Below are 13,830 nucleotides of genomic sequence, written 5' to 3'. Positions count from 1 at the left end.
ACCAGGGACAGAGAAAACATAAAGATTTTCATGAACCACTTTGGCACACAACAATTGGACTTATTAACTGCACTACCTGCTATTACACTCCGTTGAAAAGTTGAGAATCAGGGAGCATTGCTTCAGCTCAGAAATATTCTAGAAGACGGACACTTACATAATTTAAGTCCTCCTTGCAGCTAAGACCAAAAGTTTTGATGACCAAACTGAAGAAGGTGACTATTTTACTTTAATATATGAAGTTATCATGGCAATGCACTCTGAGCAGACTGCTTTTGATAGGCGTGTCCTCAGTGTTGCTTCAAAGCCTAATGTGGGTCGACAAGAAGCTGAATGAGGCTGAAGCACTCACCACCACAATCTGAGGGCTAATCAGAAAGTAACATCTTGTCCTATCAGGGAGTGAGCACTGTCCTCGTCTGTGAGTTCCACAAGTGTGCTGAGCCAGGAGCACCACCACACACACAGTCTGATGGGTGGGAACACCAGCCCGATCTGGGAGAATGTGGGTTATACGGTGCTAAATGAGAGAGCCCCTGAAATGAGAAAAAAATCTACTAAGGTGGTAACGTTGAGGAGGAATGACAGGTCCCCAAGCGCCTCTAGAAGAGACTTTCAGTATTTCTGTATTGAATCCCTTTCTGTTCCCTTTTTGCTTCTCCCCCTGCCCTTGGCAGATGACTCTTGCAGTTATAGCCCCCACGCATAAGTAGTCTCTTTCTACACAGGCACCTAAGGAAGGACTGCTTTCCATACTCTCCCCAACCTCTATGCTGAGCTGTGTGGAGAGATATCCCCCATGAACTGACATAGATTTCTCACCCTGGCGCCCCTCCCTCCAGTCTGTCCCTTGGTCAACAGTAAAACAACCATTTAATGCAGAGGGGCTGTGATCTGAGGGAATGCCTACAAAGAATTTTTGAAAGTGCAAATCCTGAATTCCAGGATGCCTTCTTGGATAAATATGAATTGCATCGAGGCCAAAGAATAACCCAGAAAGCAACCCTACAAGGTTTTGCTGATTGAGCAAATGCCTCCAGTAACTGGTTTCCTTAGGCTCTTCCCCTTAGGACAGAATTTATAGTATTCTGAAGACAACTCTAAACCCGGGTTATCCACCATCAGGTAAAGAGATAATGAGGAAGCCAAAGTTTATGCAAATTGAATTCTATGAAGGTTTAATAAATAATGTGATCTCGCTACCATGATACTCAGTTCTTAAATTAATAAGTAACACCAATTTTTTGAGAACTTGTGAGCAATTTTTTAATGATGACAAATGCAGAAAGAAAATTTTCAAATGTAAGAAAAACAAAAAATAGTAACATTTAAACCATCAGTTTTCTCTTTTTCTGATATTCAAACAAATGATTAAATAGTCTCGTTTCAGAAGGCAGGAAAATGTGTCATGTATCACAAAAGTGGCTGTTCTGGTCCAGGGTGATGCCAGGCACTTTGGGAAACCAAATAGAAAGGAGATTATATACGGAGCACGTTGACCTGTAGTCTTCCAAGTGGTAGAACGCTTGGCAGTCAGGATTCTTTTGTAGAATGTTGAGGTGTCTTTGTGACACAATGAAATGTAAATTCAACCATATAAATGAAGAATAATTTTGTACATAAGAAATTTGTGTTATTTGTATGATTTAAAAAAAAACCACGGACATAGCTCACATTAAAAAAAAAAAGTGTTAGGGGAGGGCAACTAGCTTATCTGGATTTTTGTATTAATATTTATATAGCCTTTGTTTTGTCTTCTGCTAATGTTTGTTAACAGCAAAAGTACCGCAGATGATAAAGGTCTGGGAAACATTTCTGGGAGAAAAATGTATGTCACAAACCGATCAGTCTAATTGGCTGTTGCAATTTTAGGTCCCACAGGTAACCACTGGTGGCCTCCCACTATCTTTCTACTGTTGTATGTTTATGGAGAAAGCAAGTCTTAGACTAAATTCAGCCAAATATACAATGATGTTTATTAGTCAGCTGGCACAGAAAGCAGCCAGATGACCAATTCCGTAAGCTCAGTGAAACCCTCCTCCCCAAATCCATCACATAGTCATTCTAACAAGTGCCATCAACATACCATAAATACAACAAATATTCAACCGACATGTTGAAGGCACTCCAGACAGTGTCTTCTATCTAAAGACCAGAGAGTTTACCCCTGCCCAACGCCGTGGCCATGAGCTCCATGTAGCAAACTTAAATTTAAGTTGATTAAAATTAAACGAAAAATTCATTTCTTCAGTTGCACTGGCCACACTTGAAGGGCCTGACAGCCACATGGCGCTATTGGCTACCATACTGGACAGGGCAGAGAGAGACCATTTTTACAATTGCAGAAAGTGCTACTGGAGAAAGCTATTCTCGACCTAAGACACTCCTTCAGGAGGATGCTGGGTGGGACAGATTCTTAAATCCTAAGCCTGATACTGCTTGTTAATCAAAATCATCTCTGCTCTTTTAGATTCTCCCTTTCTAGGTGGGGCTAGAGATGCGGAAACTACATTTCAGATCTCTTCTGCTGGCAGAAATTCTGGTTCATGTCTGTTAATGAGAAGCTCTCGTGTGGGATTCAGAAGGTCAAAGAGAGAAGTAAACCACTTCCCCATTGGCAGCTGCAACCAGGGGCATGCCTTTTTGTAGACAGTAGACGAGATTGGGGGAGTGGCTTCCAGGCAGTCTCCACAGCACCACCCACTAAGGGCAAATCCTCAGCTGCAGATTCTTTCTACCCCTGCACATCCTGATTTCCTGAATTCTTCTCTGCTCTTCACTTCCCCAGACCTAATAGGTCTGTGAAACTTTAAATCCCTGGGCTACATCCCTCCTACTTGAAATACCTGTGGTGGTTTCTTTCACCGGTCAGACTCTGGCTGGGACATGCCCAACTCGTGCTGATACAGGTCTTTCTCTTCTACCCTATAATTTGTACAGTGTCCATTTTCTCAATGAAAAATTCTCTCTAATACAACTTATGCTGATTACTAAACCTCAGCAAGTATAGATTGATATTAGAAGGCTTCTGGTAACCCTCTGTGGTGTGGTCTGTGGCTAAGGGAATTTATGTTAATTAACCCTCCCTGGAGTGTGAATTTCTAAAGTGAATACTCTAAATGTTCACCAACTGCCCCTAGCTTGTCAACTGGAGTCAACTAGCATTTTATCGTCCATACCGAAGTACTATATTGTGAAGTAAAGTTAGAGATAATTAAACATAAAAGAGAGAACATCTTTTTTATTATTGAAGTATTACCGACATACAATATCCTACTAGTTTCAGGTGTACATCATAGTGATCTGATATTTTTATATGTTATGAAATGATCATCATAAGTCTAGTTACTATTTGTCACCATACAGTTGTTACAATATCATTGGCTATATTCTCTATGCTTTACATTACATCCTCATGACTTACTTATTTTATAACTGAAAGGTTGTACCTCTTAATCCCCTTCACTTATTTTTCCCATCCCATTCCCCCCCCCCCCCCCCCGGTAATCAACAGTCCATTTCCTAGATCTATGAATCTGTTCCTGTTATATTTTGTTTGTTCATTTGTCTTCTTTTTTTAGATTCCACATATAAGTAAAATCATATGATATTTGTCTTTCTCTGACTTATTTCACTTAGCATAATAACCTTTAGGTCCATCCATATTGTTGCAAATGGCAAAATTCCATTCTTTTTCATGGCTGAGTAATATTCCATTATATATGTGTATATCTCACATCTTCTTTATTCATCTATTAGTGGACACTTGGCTATTGTAAATAATGCTGTAGTGAACACAGGGGCACATATATCTTTTTGAATTAATGTTTTCATTTTCTTCAGATAAATACCCAGAAATGGAATTGCTAGATTGTATGGTAGTGCTATTTTTAATTTTTTGAGAACTTCATACTATTTTCCATAATGGCTATTCACACCAACAGCGCACAAGGGTTCTGTTTTCTCCACATCCTTGCCAACATTTGTTATTTTTTGTCCTTTTGATAACAGCCAATCTGACTGGTGTGAGGTGATATCTCGTTGTGGTTTAGATTTGCATTTCGCTGGTGACTAGTGATGCTGACATCTTTTCATGTGCCTGTTGGCCAGCTGTATATGTTCTTTGGAAAAATGTCTATTCAAGTCCTCTGGCCATTTTTCAATTGGGTTGTTTGCTTCTGTTTTTGTTTTGTTTTATATTAAGATGTGTAAGTTCTTTATATGTTTTTGGATATTAACCCCTTATTGGATATATCATTTGCAAATATCTTCTCCAACACCGTAGGCTGCCTTTCCATTTTGTTGATTGTTTCCTTTACTGCGCAGAAGCTTTTTAGTTTGATAAAATCCCATTTGCTTATTTTAGTTTTCGTTGCCCTTGCTTGAGGAGACTAGTCCAAAAAAATATTGCTAACACCAATGTCAAGAAGCTTACTATGTTTTCTTCTAGAAATGTTATGGTTTCAGGTCTTACATTCAAGCCTTCAATCCATTTTGAGTTTGTTTTTGTATATGGTGTAAGATAGTGGTCCAGTTTCATTCTTTTGCATGTAGCAGTCCAGTTTTCCCAGAACCAGTTATTGAAGAGACTGTTTTTTCCCTATTGTATATTCTTGACCTTTGTCTTAGGTTAATTAACCATATATACATGGACTTATTTCTGGTCTCTCTATTCTATTCTATTGATCTATGTGTCTATTTTCATGCCAGTACCATACTATTTTGATTACTACAGTTTTGTAGTATAGTTTGAAATCAGAACGTGTGATACCTCCAGGTTTGTTCTTCCTTCTCAAGATTGCTTTGGCTATTTGGTGTCTTTTGTGGTTCCATGCAAATTTTAGGATGCTTTGTTCTAGTTCTGTGAAAAATGCCACTGGTATTTTGATGGGGATTGCAATGAATCTGTAGATTGCTTTGTGTAGTATGGATACTTTAACAATATTAATTCTTCCAATCCATAAGCACAGTATATCTTTCCATTTACTTGTGTCATCTTCAGTTTCTTTCATCGGTGTCTTATAGTTTTCAGAGTACAGGTCTTTCACCTCCTTGGCTCAGTTAATCCTAGGTATTTTATTATTTTTGATGCAATTGTAAATAGGATTGTTTTCTTAATTTCTCTTTCTGATAGATTGTTATTAGTATGTAGAAACACAATCTATTTCTGTATCTATTCTGTATTTAGTATCCTGCAACTTTACTGAATTCATTTAATTCTAATAGTCTTTTGGTGGAGTGTTTATGGTTTTCTATATATAGTATCATGTCATCTGCAATTAGTGATAGGCTTACTTCTTCCTTTCCAATTTCAATGACTTTTATTTCTGTTTCCTGCCTAATTACTGTGTCTAGGACTTCCAATACTATGTTGCATAAAAGTGGGAAGAGTGGGCATCTTACCTTGTTCCTGATCTTAGAGGAAAATCTTTCAGCTTTTCACCATTGAGTATGATTGATGTTAGCTGTGGGTTTATCATATATGCCCTTTATCATGTTGAGGTATATTCTTTCTATACCCATTTTGTTGAGGGTTTTTAACAAAAATGAAGGTTGAAATTTGTCAAATGCTTCTTCTGCATCTATTGAGATGGTTATATGATTTTTACCCTTGGTTTTATTAATGTGATCTATCACGTTAATGTGGTATACCACATTGATTGATTTGCAGATGCAAACCCACTGTGGATCCCTAGAATAAATCCCACTTGATTGTGGTGTATAATCCTTTTAATGTATTGTTGAATGCAGTTTCCTAATAATTTGTTGAAGTTTTTTGCATCTATGTTCATCAGGAATATTGGCCTATAGTTTTCTTTTTTTGTGGCATCTCTGTTTGGTTTTAGTACCAGGGTAACACTGGTCTCATAAAATGAATTTGGAAGCATTCCTTCCTCTTAAATTCTTTTGGAATAATTGAGAAGGAGAGGTACTAACTCTTCTTTAAATGTTTGTAGATTCACCTGTGAAGGTATCTGGTCCTGGGCTTTTGTTTTTTTTGGGATTTTTGAGTTATTAATTCAATTTTATTACTTATAATAGGTCTATTCCAATTTTTCTATTTCTTCATAATTTTGGAAAGTTGTGTGTTTCTAGGAATTTATCTATGGCTGGTTTAATGGTGATGAACTTCTTTAGCATTTGCTTGTCTAGGAAACTTTTTATCTTTCTTTCAATTCTGAACACCTTTGTGTGGATCTCTCTGGATTCATCTTGTTTTGGACTCTCTGTGTCTCCTGGACCTGGTTGTCTGTTTCCTGGTTAGGGAAATTCTTAGCCATTAGCTCTTCAAATATGTTTTCTAACCCTTTTTCTTTCTTGTCCTCCTGGGATCCCAATGGTGCAAATGTTAGTATACTTGATGTTGCCTCAAGAGGTCTCTTAAACAATCCTCATTTTTTAAAACTCTCTCCCTTTCTCTCTCTCTTTCTGTTCTGATTGAGTCATTTCCACTCCTCTGTCTCCCAGATTGTGAATCCGTTCTTCTGTATCATCTAATCTGTTGATTCTCTCTAGTGTATTTTCCATTTCAGTTATTGTATTCTTCAGCTCTGACTGGTTCTTACTTACATTTCCTAATCCTTTGTTGAAGTTCTCATTGAGTTCCTCCATTCTTTTCCCTAGTTTGTTACCTGTCTTTATAACCATTACTTTGAACTCTTTATCAGGTAAATTACTTATCTCCATTTCATGAGGGTTTGATTCTGGGGTTTTTATCTTGTTCTTTGGTTTGGAACATACTCCTTTGTCTCATTTTGTTTGACCTTCTGTGTTTGTTTCTATGAATCAGGGAGAATGGCTACTTCTCTGATCTTGAAGGAGTGGCCTTGTATAGAAACAACCCCTTTGTAGACTGCATGTGCCTGGTGGCTTTGGCAAGCTGGCTGGAGAAGGAACAGACACAGACAGGTGGAGAAGGGGTCCCAGGGTGAGACAGTAGGGTCCCGGTGACAGGAGGGCTAGAACTGGCGAGAGCACCAGGGCCACTTTGATAAGATGGCTGCAGCTCAGGTGGGTATGGGAGTGGGGGCCTATGGTATGCCACACCAGGGCCAGCTTGGGGGAATGGCGGGAGCTGATGTGAGCCAGGGGCCCAGGGCATGATAGGCCAGCAGGCCAGCTAGAGTGCCTGGACCCTGCTTCTGCCCACAATATCGAGCTGAAGAGGGGATATGAAAAATGGTCTCACTGGTCCTCCAACCCTAGAGACAGTTCCAGCAGTTCCTCACCTGTTTGGTGGATGCTGTAAGGTTAGCAAATGGATTTCTTTCACTTATAGTCTGGTTGCTCTTTAAACCACTATTTTTTTGCTGTGCCCCAAGGTGGGAGAGTCTGCTCATGGGCCCCTCAGTGTTATTATCCCTCAGTGACTCTGCAGTCACTGAGTTGGAGGTGGGGTTTCTGTCATTGCAGTGTCTCTGTCTCTCCTACTCTTCTATATGTAGTCTCTCCATCATTTGTTGTGCAGAAGCTGTTCAATCAAACTTCAGTTCTTCTTGAGGAGGAACTGCTCTATATGTTAGTATAGGTTTGGTGTATCTGTGGGAAGAAGTGAGTTCAGGGTCTTACTATGCTGCCATCTTGGACCCGCCCCTGAGAACATCTTTTTAATGGAAGAAATCTGTCATTTTTCAGTTTTAGACATGTTAAACCTTAGACCATGTTGTAGAAATCAATGTTTCATGGAAGTGTAGTTTGAAAATCCCTGAACTAGACCCCTTTTAGTTGTTATACTGCCTGCTGAAATGGGGCTCAGAGAATATTCTGGAACTTGAGGTGGTTGCCCAAATGATATCTTAGTGACCTAATAAGTTTTAATGGCTCTTGTTGCCTAATTCACTCCTGGAGAGCAAACGGCTCAGTGAGAATCTCTGGCTCACAAACTTTTATATCATCTACATGGATTTTCTTTATCAGGTTTATAAATCTGGTGGTTTATAAACTTCAAGAGCTTAATTATGTGGTATTTTAACCACATCCTTTTGTCATTGCCATAAAAAGATGTCATGAAAAAATAGTCACATTATCACATTTTGGGAAAATCTGTGCCTATAGGAGTGGAAATGAGGAAAGACAGTGTGAAGCAAGGCAACAACCTGAGGAAGGCAGTAACGGGGGTGGGGGGGATGTAGGAGGTCTGAGATCATTTGCAGCTACAGGCTCATTTGTAACTAAGAAGCAATCTATTTTTACAATCCTAAGGGGTCATGAGTAAATCACAAATTAGCATACATTAGCTCAATCTTTAGTTTTTACCTGGCACCTAGCTGAAATCAGCTATCCAGGAGCAAGAGATCATGAAGGTCAGTTTGTAGGAGGTCTTAGAAATTTAGAGAGATGTTGCTTCCCATAAAGAATGGAAATAATAATCCAAGAAATGACTCAATAATTCCTAAATGAAAAAAATTCCATTTTTTTTGACTATGACGCCATTCCAACCTGAATGCCCTAGGGTTTTGGTCTCACCCTGTTTATGACAATTACAGTAGTTAAAGAGCCAGGTTGGTGGAATGACATCTAAGGAGAAGCCAGTGTTAATGGAGAAGAGACAGCACACATAAATGCGATGCAAGCAATCAGGAGCTGTGCTGTGATGTTATGTTATAAAAGACATCTACCTTTCTCCCCAAATGGATTCTTGTACCTAAATCTTACCTAAAACTCTGCCTGCCCATAAACCACCTTTGGGAGAGTTCCTAGTGGAAACTCTATTCACTTTCACACAATGCTGGAAATATCTGCCATGATACTAATTATTTCTTAGAATTCAAGTGTGAAGTCTGAAGTTTGTATAAAGAGCTCAGTGGTCAAAGTAAGAACCAGATGCTGGGAATTTTCCCTTCTGCAAAACTCCTTCTATTCAAAGTTGGTACTTAACACTTAGCTAGAGGAATATTAACATAACAATTCGGCTCCTGCCAAGAAGGCAAAACAAACCTCTAGCCAGCCAATGCCAATTACTCTCCACAGGTGGTAAGAATAGAGTCCTCATGTTAGACTCAGAAAGCCTTATTTTTTCCAGGCACTCTTGAAAGTTTTTATGTGATCTCACTTTTTTCCATGACTATCGCTCCATTCTTTTTCCACAGTTTATTATTTTTTTTATACTGTGACTTTTTCCACTTATTGCCCCTTCAGTGGTCACACCAGTGTTTCCCATCATTTCATCCTTTATGTTTTTTGGATACTTTTATCCATCCTCCAGTTCCTTTATCTTCTTTTCTGTAGCAAGCACAGAGGGAAGTTGTTTTCTTTACTCTTCTCATGCAAGCTGCTCAGTCTTGGAGCCTGTTATCTGGATTTCTCTTTGGATGATGTTGGCACATTTCCATCTCCAAGTCTCCATATGCTAATTTATGTACACAATTCTCATCCATTCTCACCCCCTACATAATTGTCCCTTTACAAAACAAATCCACTGGTGGGGAGGAAATAAGAGCAAGGGCCAGTATTACAACTCTTCGGACCTTGAAAGCACCATTACAGGGAAGCTACAGTTGACCCCTGAACAACACAGGGGCCAGGGGCACTGACCCCCTGTGCAGTCGAAAATCTGTGTATAACTTTTGATTTCCCCAAAACTTAACTACTAATAGCCTACTGTTTACCAAAAGCCTTACAGATAACATAAAGTCAATTAACGCATATCTTGTATATGTATTATAGACTGTATTCTTACAGTCTAGCTAGAGAAAAAAAAATGTTATTAAGAAAATTATAAGGAAGAGAAAATACATGTACAGCGCTGCACTGTATTTATTGAAAAAAGTCCGTATATAAGTGGACCCACGCAGTTCAAACCTGTGTTGTTCAAGGCTCAACTGCACTTAAGTAGCCTATAAGAAGGAGGCTTATGCCGGCTCATAAACCACACCTCCCTTCAAAGTGCTTTCTGGAAACTGAGGTATAGAGGATGAAAGAGGCTTGTCCAAGGACACAGAACCCAGATCAATCCCAGGGCTCCTGGATTCCAGACCAGGCCTCTTTTCCACCTGTCATGATCCCAATGCTTGCTTGCACATCAGGCCATTCCAAGGTCACACCCTCGCCACCGGCTACCCGAGTGTAGCCACAGCTATGTGGGATTTCACCAACATCATATTTTACTAAGTGGGGCTTCTCGCCGGCAACTCCATATTTCGTGGGTCTCATCTAAAGATGTGCCCACACTGAACTGGGTAGCTGGCACAGAGCCAAGTCAAGAGGGTCCCATTATGTGGCTCAGGGGCCCTGACCAGTCCCAAAGGCATTTCTGACTGGGGACTAATCAGTTCTTTGGGTATGTCTTGAATTTTCTTATCTCTGAAGGTTGAATCCCTTCCCTTTGAGATACTCTCACTCCTTACTTCATGCTCGGGCTCCACCATGAAAATATTAGCTGACACTTCTCCAAAGAAGACATACAAATGGCTAACAGACACATGAAAAAATGTTCATCATCATTAGCCATCCGGGAAATTCAAATCAAAACCACACTGAGATACCACCTTATACCAGTTAGAATGGCAAAAATTGACAAGGCAGGAAACAACAAATGTTGGAGAGGTTGTGGAGAAAGGGGAACCCTCTTACACTGTTGGTGGGAATGCAAGTTGGTACAGCCACTTTGGAAAACAGTGTGAAGGTTCCTCAAAAAGTTAAAAATAGAGCTACCCTATGACCCAGCAATTGCACTACTGGGTATTTATACCAAAGATACAGATGTAGTGAAAAGAAGGGGCACATGCACCCCAACGTTCATAGCAGCAATGTCCACAATAGCCAAACTGTGGAAAGAGCCGAGATTCCCTTCAATAGATGAATGGATAAAGAAGATGTGGTCCGTATATACAATGGAATATTACTCAGCCATCAGAAAGGATGAATACTCAACTTCTGCATCAACATGGATGGGACTGGAGGAGATTATGCTAAGTGAAATAAGTCAAGCAGGGAAAGTCAATTATCATATGGTTTCACTTATTTGTGGAACATAAGGAATAGCATGGAGGACATTAGGAGAAGGAAGGGAAAAATGAAGGGGGGGCGGAAATCAGAGGGGGAGACGAACCATGAGAGATATGGAGTCCAGGAAACTGAGGGTTTTAGAAGGGGACAGGGGTGGGGGGACCTGTTAGCCTGGTGTTGGGTTTTAAGAAGGGCAGGTATTCCGTGGAGCACTGGGTATTATACACAAACAATGAATCATGGAACACTACATCAAAAACTAATGATGTACCGTATGGTGACTAACATAACATAATAAAAAAAAAATACTAGCTGTTAAGGTCTAGAAGCCTCAACACGCAGCCTGCCCTGGCCACCCCAACAGGGAGCTACAGGTTTTACCACCCCCCGACCAGAGCCAGGAGCTCCTACTGGGCTGCACTGTATACCATTTATCTGGGCCTTACTACCTTGCTATAGTCATTCGCAAGTATTACAACCCCTGGAAAGCCAAAAACTCTACCATATGTTTACTTGCGTCTAACTCACTGGTTCATGATATTTGTTAAATGTTAAATAGCAGTAATATGATTTATTTAGTATTTACAAAAGCCTCAGCATAATTATAAAATATTTATAGAACAGATCATATAAAATATATCATTGCCCTCATTTAGCAAAGGAGGAGAGGCTTAGAGAAGCAGGCTCATGCTCATGAGGCTACTAAGCGGTCATGCAGGGACTTATATCCAGGTCTGTCTGAGCTCTAAGCCAATATTTCTAAACTCTACCTTCTAATGCCTCCCAAGTCCCCAAGTGTTCACGGTCCCAGCTCTAGCTCATCTCCCACGTCCACACATGTACTGAACCCTGCATATAAATGGAAAAGGAAGAACCGAGCGGAAGATCAAGCAGGATTGCAAGCCATCTTTTCTCTAGGGATTGACTCTATTGTCACCTGTATGCAAAGGTAGGGGTTCTTGAGAGCCCTACAGTTTCCCCCTTCCCCTGCTGCCAGGGAAGGAGAACCTGGATGTGCACTCCAGCACACAAAGAGCTCTGTCCACAAAGAGCACATCAAGGCATAAAGATGAAAAATGGATTCTTTATCATCAGAAGTCTAGCCTAGGAAAGCATATCCTATCATAGCACTAAAATATAAAATAGAAACATGACCATTTCGGAACTATCTAAACTCTTGTTAAAAATGACAGTAAGACTCTTTCTTTGCTGAAAACATCTTGCAGAAGAGAACATACTTTAGATTTTCTTAAAATGCTTTCAAAATGGCTCCTTGGTTCTTATTTCTTCTCCTTTTCCAGTTCATGGGTCAGAAGACACGAAAGACGTACATCAGAATACCTGCTTCTTCGCTCAGAGCAAAAACTTCTCAAACTAATTTCAGCCATGAGTGACTTGTCATCTTTGCTCTTTCTAGAGTCGTAGGCAATCATTGGTAGAAAGCAAGTTGTTTCAAACAATGAAATTTTGGGGGACATTTTGCCATTTCTATGTGGCAGATTTCTGGTAAATTACATGAGCTTAAAAGCCATGGTCTTTCTAACCTTAGTAGTTAAGAAATTCCGGTTCTACCACTTCACTTTTTTTGGGCTCAGTTTTCCTGATCTGTAAAGTGAGGACAATATCTACCTCTTGGAGTTGTGGCAAAGATTAAATGAGATCGTGCACGTAAAGCAGGGGGCACAGTGCCTTACAGTAAGGGTACAACGAATGGTCTCTATTGTCAGGCTTTAGACTTTGTGCCATATGTGGAGGGAGGCTGGAGGATTTGGTTCAAGCCAATGTGTGTTTGTACACAATCTCCTGAAATGGAGTCCTCGAGTCCTCTGCTCTCAGAGAAGGTCCTCTTCTTAGCCGGAAGGCGGGGACCGTTTCCAGCAAGGACATTCCTGGAATGGTGAGCCACAATCACTTGCCCCAAAAGTCCTATCTGCCATGTAAACCTCAGTAGGAACAAATGAAATAGCCTGATAATCCTCACATTTAGGCGAGGAATTCATATGCTACTACTGAGGCTAATAATATTTTTCTCTGTTCCATTTTGCTTTGGTTTTTGTTGCATTTTACTTTTAAAGACAATTTTGGCTTTTCTGTGAGGTAGGTAGAACCAGTATCGGTGTCCCCATTTAGTAAATGAAGGAATGGAGTCACAGACAGGTGGGGAGGTCTGAGCTTCATCAAGTGGATAACCTGGGGCAGAGCTGGGCCACAGCCTCAGCTTACCTGACTCCTACTTCTATGCTTTGGTTCACTGTCTTTACTCCGACACTATGAGAAGGCAGCTAACAATGCTCAGTGCTGCAGCTATGCCTCTGAAATAAACAAAAATGCTAATTTTCACTGACTCTAAGGTGTTCTGCAGTGTTACAGCAGGAGAGAATTAAAGACACGGTCCTGCATTTCCAGAGTTGTGTGGCTCAGTACAGTGCTTCGCAGACTGACCAGCACACAAAACAGCTTGGGGGGCTTGTTCAAAATGTCAATTCTGGTTCTATAGTTCTGGGGTGGGGCCGGGTCTCCTGTGATTCAAGCATGTCATGGTGGGACAGACATGGGACCACACTGTGGGCCCTGAGGGTCGAGCGGGTATAGAGCTGGCTTTGATGTTGATCGTGTCAGGTGCAAATCCTGACACCCCCTAACCAGATGTGTGACCTTGAGCAGCACGCTTTTGAATTCTCTGAGCTCAGATTTTCATCTACATAATGTACATAACAGACCTAGTGGTACCATATCTTTAGCATTTTTATTAGAAATAAATGGCTTAATAAAAGTGCCCACTTCTGTGCTTGGCATAAGATATGTATCAATATTGATATTGATATTGTACCACTGGACCTGCTGTCTTAGAATTGCAAACATTTCATTCTATTGGAGCTTCCA

At 40.4% G+C, this 13,830-nt stretch overlaps 1 protein-coding gene across 3 annotated transcripts in view; it reads right to left on the bottom strand.

The window, feature by feature from the left end:
- LHFPL6 (LHFPL tetraspan subfamily member 6) overlaps positions 1-13,830 on the bottom strand; it is a 239,179-nt gene that overhangs the window by 32,535 nt on the left and 192,814 nt on the right. The window lies entirely within an intron of this gene.

The sequence above is a fragment of the Phoca vitulina genome, unplaced genomic scaffold (genome assembly GCF_004348235.1).
Source record: "Phoca vitulina isolate PV1807 unplaced genomic scaffold, GSC_HSeal_1.0 scaffold5, whole genome shotgun sequence".
Taxonomy (NCBI): Eukaryota; Metazoa; Chordata; class Mammalia; order Carnivora; family Phocidae; genus Phoca; species Phoca vitulina.
Note: the sequence above shows the minus strand (reverse complement) of the source record. Positions and strands in the feature narration are given on the sequence as shown.